This window comes from Physeter macrocephalus, chromosome 11, assembly GCF_002837175.3.
Source record: "Physeter macrocephalus isolate SW-GA chromosome 11, ASM283717v5, whole genome shotgun sequence".
In the NCBI taxonomy this organism is placed as follows: domain Eukaryota; kingdom Metazoa; phylum Chordata; class Mammalia; order Artiodactyla; family Physeteridae; genus Physeter; species Physeter macrocephalus.
In genome coordinates this window covers 87,857,501-87,865,965 of record NC_041224.1, presented here as the reverse complement: position 1 = coordinate 87,865,965, position 8,465 = coordinate 87,857,501, and the positions used below count along the sequence as shown (strand labels likewise).

The window sequence follows — 8,465 nt, the reverse complement described above, 5'->3', positions numbered from 1 at the left end:
TTTTTTTTTTTTTTTTTTTGCAGTACACAGGCCTCTCACTGTTGTGGCCTCTCCTGTTGCAGAGCACAGGCTCCGGACACACAGGCTCAGCGGTCATGGCTCACGGGCCTAGCCGCTCCACGGCATGTGGGATCTTCCCGGACCGGGGCACGAACCCGCGTCCCCTGCATTGGCAGGCGGACTCTCAACCACTACACCACCAGGGAAGCCCTAGGAAAATGTTCTTGAGTAATATCATTAAATATTTGTTCTGTTCACTGTGTTGGTTTTTCTTCTTTGAAGGGAATTCAATTTTACATATATTGGATCTTCTCTGCCCACTTTCTCTAATCCTTTTTAATCCTTTCCTTACTTTGGTTTCATTTTCTTTGATTTCTTCTTTTCTACTTTGTGCTCCTGTGTTTTCTTCATCATCTATCCTCCATTTTGCTCCTTCCCATTTCATCTTATACCTGTGATGGCTTTGTTCCTCTCTTCCACTTGTTTCCTGAATCCCGATACCTCACGTTTTAGTGCCTCCTGTTTTCTTACCATTTTCCTTGAGTTCTGGCACTTGTTTGTGGTGATCCTTAATGATTGTTTCCTAGCTTTTTCTTTTTCTTTTTTTTTTTTAATTCACGGTAAATTTTTCATCTGTTCTGTGACGACATTATTCCGGTGAATGTTCTTCATCTATTACGTTTAGTAAAATTTTGTTCTCTTTCTCACCTCAATGAATATAATATCTTTGTATCGATGCTGTGTCAACTTTCTATTCATAACTCCCCATGGAATGAGTCTTATGTTACTCACCCAGCTTTCCCAGTAGGCCCCTGCAGAAAGTGACTTTGCTGACATTTTCTGAGCTATAAACCCTCTCTCCCTCATGTTCTGTGCCTCTAGTTTCATGTAAGGAATCTATTTGCCACTTCAAAGTAAACTGCTTATGTTTATTGGCATTTCCTAAGATCTGTTACCCTGAGCTATTCTGCTATCACTTCTGTGACATCACTGTTCTTCCTACATCTAGAGTTTCCACTCCTTTTCACCCTTTTGTTCTCAGATCATGCAGTTGTTTCCTTGTTGCTTTGTAAAACACCATGGAGGGGACTTCCCTGGTGACACAGTGGTTAAGAATCCAACTGCCAATGCAGGGAACACGGGTTTGATCCCTGGTCCGGGAAGATCCCACATGCCACGGAGCAACTAAGCCCGTGCACCACAACTACTGAGCCTGCGCTCTAGAGCCTGGAAGCCACAACTACTGAGACCACATGCCACAACTACTGAAGCCCGCATGCCAAGAACCCATGCTCCACAACAAGAGAAGCCACTACTCGCCACAACTAGAGAAAGCCCGCGTGCAGCAACAAAGACCCAACACAGCCAAAACTAAAAAAATAAATAAATAAATTTATAAAAAAGCAAACAAAGAAACACCATGGAGGAAAGGAAGGAAATTGCCAACTCACACTGCCAACTCACCACAAAAGTCTCCACATATGATTTTTTTAAAAGAGGTAGCAAGAATATTATTTTCTTAAAGAAAAAAACTTCAAAAGTACAACTTAATACACAAAATAAACTTACTTTAAGAGTTCATCCCTCTCTGTCTTCCGTGCAAACACTATATCACTGCATTTGTTCTGGAACCTGATGAGTATTTCAGTCAGCTCATTGTAAAACTATGAGCAAAGAACAAAAACACAAGTGATAAACCAGAACAATTTTTAATCTAAGAGGAACACAATCTAAAGCTCCTTTGTCAATAACAGTTAAAGCTAAAGAGCTAAAATCCTCTGCATGAGAGACAGTCATACCACTTAAGTCCAGTTACTTAACATTAAATATGACCTAAGATTCCCTAAGAAAATAAAAAATAATAAAATCATCGTTAGAAAGCACTGTCACCAAAAATTAAGTGGCAACAAGTTAAAAGTTTCATGATCATGAACAAGTTCCCAATTCCTAGAGAAAAGTCAACTTCTTAATAAAGACTCTAAACCTATTTAAGTGGACGTATTAGGTTTGCACATTCACTTCAGAAGTGCAGGCATCATTTCAGAAACCCTCAGAAGAATTTCCAAAGGCACTCTGGTGAGTTTTCTCAGCTTATCTATTTCAACAAAGCATTTTAAACCGAATTAAAATGGCATTTTACTATCCTCTCTCTTTGGAAGGCTTTGGCAGTATTTGTATGCTCTCTTCAGAGGGTTTTACATTATATCTACCATATTTACATCGAGATAACTTTATTAAGTGATCATTATGGAGTTAAAGTACCAAAAGGAATTATGTATTTGAAAAACTTAAAAATCACTTGTTCCCTCAAAAGCAAAGTAATTGGTAAAAACAAATATAAGCATTTCCCTAAAATATTTAAAGGAAAGGCAAGAAAATACTTAAACATATTTAGTAAGCACTCTGAGTCATAAGCAGATCACAAATCTATCATAATCCACACCACCAGTACAGAATATAAAAGCCATACACACCCCCTTCCCCACCACATACCGGCTTTGACTACTACTCCTGTTCCCTCATAATTCACTCAGATTGGCCAACTTTCTACCCACCAATAAAGTGTCACTGACCTTTTGACCTCTCTGTGCTAATTCCTGCTACCTGAAATGAATGTCTACACACCCTCTTTCTGCCTGGTGTACTATAAAATTCATTCTGCAAAGTTCCCATGAAATACTCCCACCTTCATTAAGCTTTCTCCCATTTATACCAAAGCTCTCAGGAGCCAAAGTCATTAAAGATAAGAAATTCAAGACTGAATGATTTGGTCCAACTGGAAATACCAATTAACTTCCCAAACTATATCCTCACATCCACACTGGTTAGTTAGCTCTTGTTTCTTTTATGCTTCATACCTTTGTGCCCTCCTTCAAATTAGCTACAAGTTCAACAAAGTTGTCATACGCAGCAGCTAAATTCTTCAAAACTTCTTCTCTTAAATTAGCTTCATTGTTAGACTGTTTCATTTTTGAAAATTCCTGGTGTGAGACCTGAATATTTTTAAGAAGTCCTTCCTGTCTCTTTAGAGATTCTTGGACTTTAGTTGTAAGACCCCCATAGATTCGATCCAGGTCTGTAACAGAAATAGCTTCTTCATTTATCACACCACCTTGAGCCAGAACAGTCAAAAATTTGCTCATCATGTCAAAATTCACTGATTTAAGGTCATTCTCCAGCCCCTCTCTTTCCTTCTTTACTTCATCAAGATTTGTCAATACGGATTTTAAGACATTTACAACCTCGCTGCCCTGCATGGTCTTCGTCGGTTTAGCAGATGGGATGGCAGCATTCAGCTCTGGCTCCGGTTTACACAGAAGTGCAGTGGTGTCCCGCTGAGCCTGGTAACGCTCTTTCACCTGTCCATCTGCTTGCACAGCTTTATCCAAAACAGTTCTGAAGTTGCTTCCCTCTGCTTTTAAAGGCTTACAGAGTTCATTGGATGGTGTCCTTTGCCAGCGTTCCTTGAATTTTGCTCTTAAATCATTGTCAGTTGTTTCTTCTTCATCCCTCAGTCTTAATGACTCATCTAGGATTTCTCTATTTCTTTTTGGAAGTTCAGGTAGCTCTTTGATCAACTGATCAACAGTCTCAATGCCTCCCTTTTCAATCACAGATGTGGAATTAGTCAATATAGATTGAGGTACAGTAACTCCAGATATATCTTCAATTGCTGCTGGAAGATTAAGTGAAGCTAACACCCCATTTGCCAAAGTGGTGGCTTCTCTCATTTGAGCAATTGATCTGTTAACTAAATCAGCTTCCTCTGATTATAGGCAGCCAAAGACTGCTGCACTGACACAGGAACCATCTTCTCAAACAGATCAGTGAATTTCTGGCTGATGGGTACATTGACTGGCGTAGATTTCACAAGTGTGGCTTTGCCAATAGGGTCTAGATCTTTAAGGTCTGGAACTCGATCGTTGATAAATGAAGTCATTATCCTTCTTTGCTGCAGTAAGGGCACTGTTGACTTTGTCAGACAATTCCTTCACGTTGACATATTCATCATAGCGAGATGTCACTGTTTTAATCAATTCTGTTGCATGCTGTAACCTTGCAATCTCTTCTCCAGATTTCTTCTGCTGTTTTGCCAGGATAGACTGGTGATACTCAGCATAGGCCTGCATGATACAGTGCTTTGCAGCCAAGACAGGAAACACCTCCTGGAAATAAAAATACATGGGGAGAGTATCTTTGTACTGACACTGTTTAAAACATCACCAGAATAATCTGCAGCCTGATTAGCCAATTAAGCTATGATGGCACCTTTCATTTTATCTCTAGTGGCTTTAAAAAAAAATACTTCTTGGGCCTGTGCCAATATGATAAGACTGAGGGTCCCAATGGTATCTGGAGATATGTCCACAGTAGGCTCTCTATTCAAGGCAGATAAAACTGTCTCTTTAATATGCAGAAAGGCACCACTAGCAAACTTATAATGCTTAGCAGCGATTTTCAATCCTTCATCATTATCCAGGTTCTATTCTGCTGCAATCTGGCTAGCTAAGGCTGCACAACTGAACACCACACAGGTCTTTTCATAACCTTGGCTTGCAAGAGCCAATTTTACAGATCCTCCAAAAAGTGAACCCTTATCAAAAGCATCCTTCCAGGTAAATGTCAAGCAGATCTGGTTTTCAGAAAATGGGAATTTGGGTTCAGTGGAACAGATGTCATCATAATATCTCAGCAGTGTCTCGAGTGTGCCCTTGCGCTTGTCCAGCAGTCGGCCGAGCGTAGCATGGCACAGCTTGCTGAGCTCCTCTGCCCCGCACAGTACTGGGTCTGCTCCTCCACACTGCTCGGGTACATCTGCTGGATGAACTTCACCAGCATCTTGGCCCGGTCTACCTCCGAGGTCTTCTTCAGCTGCACTGAGATGAACATCGCCATGGTGAGCGCCTCGGCCGCACTTCAGGCCAAAGAGACCGTGCGTCGGCGATGAAGGCCGAGGTGCGTTGGGTACTGGGCCACCGGAGTGGCTGACCAATGGGCCAAGGGACTTGTGCTCCGGTTATCCACTTTAAATATAGCATTGTGTACATGTCAATTCCAAATTCCCTGACTATCCCTTCCTCCCACCCTTCCCCGCTGGTAACCATAAGTTCATCTGAGTCCCTGAGTCTGTTTCTGTTTTGTAAATAAGTTAATTTGTATCATTTCTTTTTAGATTCTGCATTTAAGCGATATCATACGATATTTTAAGCGATATCATAATGATATTTCTCTTTCTCTGTCTTACTTCACTCAGTATGACAGTCTCTAGGTCGATCCATGTTGCTGCAAATGGCATTATTTCATTCTTTTTAATGGCTCAGTAATATTCCATTGTATATATGTAAGACATCTTTATCCATTCCTCTCTCGCTGGACATTTAGGTTGCTTCCATGTCTTGGCTACTGTAAACAGTGCTGCAATGAACATTGGGGTGCATGTATCTTTTTGGACCATGTTTTTCTCCAGAAATATGCCCAGGAATGGATTTTCAGGATTATATGGTAGCTCTATTTTTAGGTTTCTAAGGAAACTCCATACTGTTTTCCATAGTGGCTGTACAAATTTACATTCCCACCAACTGTGTAGGAGGGTTCCCTTCTCTCCACACCCTCTCCAGCAGTTATTATTTGTGGATTTTTTGATGATAGCCATTTTGACTGGTGTGAGGTGATATCTCACTGTGGTTTTGCTTTGTATTTCTCTAATAATTAGCGATGTTGAATATCTTTTCATGTGCCTCTTGGCCATCTGTATGTCTTATTTGGAGAAAAGTCTATTTAGGTCTTCTGCCCATTTTTTGATTGGGTTGTTTGTTATGATGATATTCAGCCTCATGAGCTGTTTGTAAATTTTGGAGACTAATCCCTTGTCAGTCACATCATTTGCAAACATTTTCACCCAATCTGTGGGTTGTCTTTTTGTTTTGCTTATGGTTTCCTTTGCTGTGCAAAAGCTTTTGAGTTTAATTAGGTCCCATTTGTTTGTGTTTTTTTGGCTGTGTTGAGTCTTTGTCGCTGTGCTTGTGCTTTCTCTAGTTGCAGTGAGTGGGGGTTACTCTTTGTTGCAGTGCACGGGCTTCTCATTGTGGTGGCTTCTCGTTGGGGGGCATGGGCTCTAGGTGCTCAGGCTTCAGTAGTTGCAGCATGCAGGTTCAGTAGTTGCAGCACGCGGGCCCTAGAGCACATGGGCTTCAGTGCGGCGTGTGGGCTCAGTAGTTGCTGTGCGTGGGCTCTAGGGCATGTGGGCTTCAGTAGTTTTGGCATGCTGACTCAGTAGTTGTTGCTTGTGGGCTCTAGAGCGGAGGCTCAGTACTTGTGGCACACAGACCTAGTTGCTCTGCGGCATGTGGGATCTTCCTAGACTAGGGATCTTTGTTTTGCTTATGGTTTCCTTTGCTGTGCAAAAGCTTTTGAGTTTAATTAGGTCCCATTTGTTTGTGTTTTTTTGGCTGTGTTGAGTCTTTGTCGCTGTGCTTGTGCTTTCTCTAGTTGCAGTGAGTGGGGGTTACTCTTTGTTGCAGTGCACGGGCTTCTCATTGTGGTGGCTTCTCGTTGGGGGGCATGGGCTCTAGGTGCTCAGGCTTCAGTAGTTGCAGCATGCAGGTTCAGTAGTTGCAGCACGCGGGCCCTAGAGCACATGGGCTTCAGTGCGGCGTGTGGGCTCAGTAGTTGCTGTGCGTGGGCTCTAGGGCATGTGGGCTTCAGTAGTTTTGGCATGCTGACTCAGTAGTTGTTGCTTGTGGGCTCTAGAGCGGAGGCTCAGTACTTGTGGCACACAGACCTAGTTGCTCTGCGGCATGTGGGATCTTCCTAGACTAGGGATCAAACCTGTGTCCCCAGCACTTGCAGGCAGATTCCCAACCACTGCGCCACTAGGGAAGTCCCTCCATTTGTTTATTTTTGTTTTTATTTCCATTATTCTGGGAGACGGATCGAAAAAGATATTGCTGTGATTTATGTCAGAGAGTGTTCTGCCTCTCTGACAGTTTTATAGTGTCCAGTCTCACATTTAGGTTTTTAATCCTTTTTGAGCTTATTTTTGTGTATGGTGTTAAAGAATGATCTAATTTCATTCTTTTTACATGTGCCTGTCCAGTTTTCCCAGCGCCATTTGTTGAAGAGGCTGCCTTTCTATCATTGTGTAGTCTTGCCTCCTTTGTTGTAGATTAATTGACCATAGGAGTGTGTATTTATTTCTGGGCTTTCTATCCTGTTCCATTGATCTATGTGTTGGTTTTTGTGGCAGTACCATACTGTTTTGATGACTATAGCTTTGTAGTATAGTCTAGGTAGCCTGATTCCTCCAGCTCTGTTTTTCTTTCTCAAGATTGCTTTGGCTATGCGGGGTCTTTTGTGTCTCCATACAAATTTTAAGATTTTTTGTTCTAGTTCTGTGAAAAATGCCATTGGTAATTTGATAGGGATTGCATTGAATCTGTAGATTGCCTTGGGTAGTATAGTCACTTTGAGAATATTGATTCTTCCTATCTGCAAACATGGTATATCTTTCCATCTGTTTGTGGGTTTTTTTGATTTCTTTCATCAGCATCTTATAGTTTTCTGAGTACAGGTTTTTTACCTCCTTAGTTAGGTTTATTTGCAAGTATTTTATTCTTTTTGATGCAGTGGTAAATGTGATTGTTTTTTGAATTTCTCTTTCTGATCTTTTGTTGTTAGTGTATAGAAATGCAACATATTTCTGTGTATTAATTTTGTAAACTGCAACTTCACCAAATTCATTGATGACCTCTAGTAGTTTCCTGGTAGCATCTTTAGGATCTTCTATGTATAGTATCATGTCACCTGCAAACAGTGACAGTTTTACTTCTTCTTTTCCATTTTGGATTCCTTTTATTTCCTTTTCTTCTCTGATTGCCATAGCTAGGAATTCCAAAACTATGTTGAATAAAAGTGGCAAGAGTGGACATCCTTGTCTTGTTCCTCATCTTAGAAGAAAAGCTTTCAGCTTTTCTTTTCTTCTTTTTTTTTTACAATGATATTTTATTTATTGATAGAATAATGAATATAATTGAAATGGGAAGATAAGAAAATCACACTAATGACATCAAAGCAAAAATTTATAGAATATTGGAAATTAGAAAGAAGTTTTAAAATTTAGTTTATTTTTTATAAACAGAAAGTGAAAAGTGTCAAGTGGCAGCACTGTCAATCCAATCATGTTAAATTGTTCTTTGTTGTTCCTGATACCACATGTTATTCACTTTGACACTAAAACTCACCACTGGAGTTATAATGACTCGGCCCAACCAAAGTTCTTTTGTTAAGAGTTCAGAGTAACAGTAAGACAACTAGACAGTGATCAGTTAAATGGCATTTTTCTATATGCCAAGAGTTGTGAGACTTAGCACTTAAATCTTAGTTACAAAAAAAAAATCATTGTTAGATACTACAGCTCTATGGGGAAATTGAATCACAGAAGAGAATCCCAGTCTTAGAAATGTGAT

At 40.5% G+C, this 8,465-nt stretch overlaps 1 pseudogene; it reads right to left on the bottom strand.

Moving 5' to 3' along the window:
• Positions 1–4,896, bottom strand: part of LOC102994882 (programmed cell death 6-interacting protein-like) — a 10,189-nt pseudogene extending 5,293 nt beyond the window's left edge.
• Positions 4,897–8,465: the final 3,569 nt, after the last annotated feature.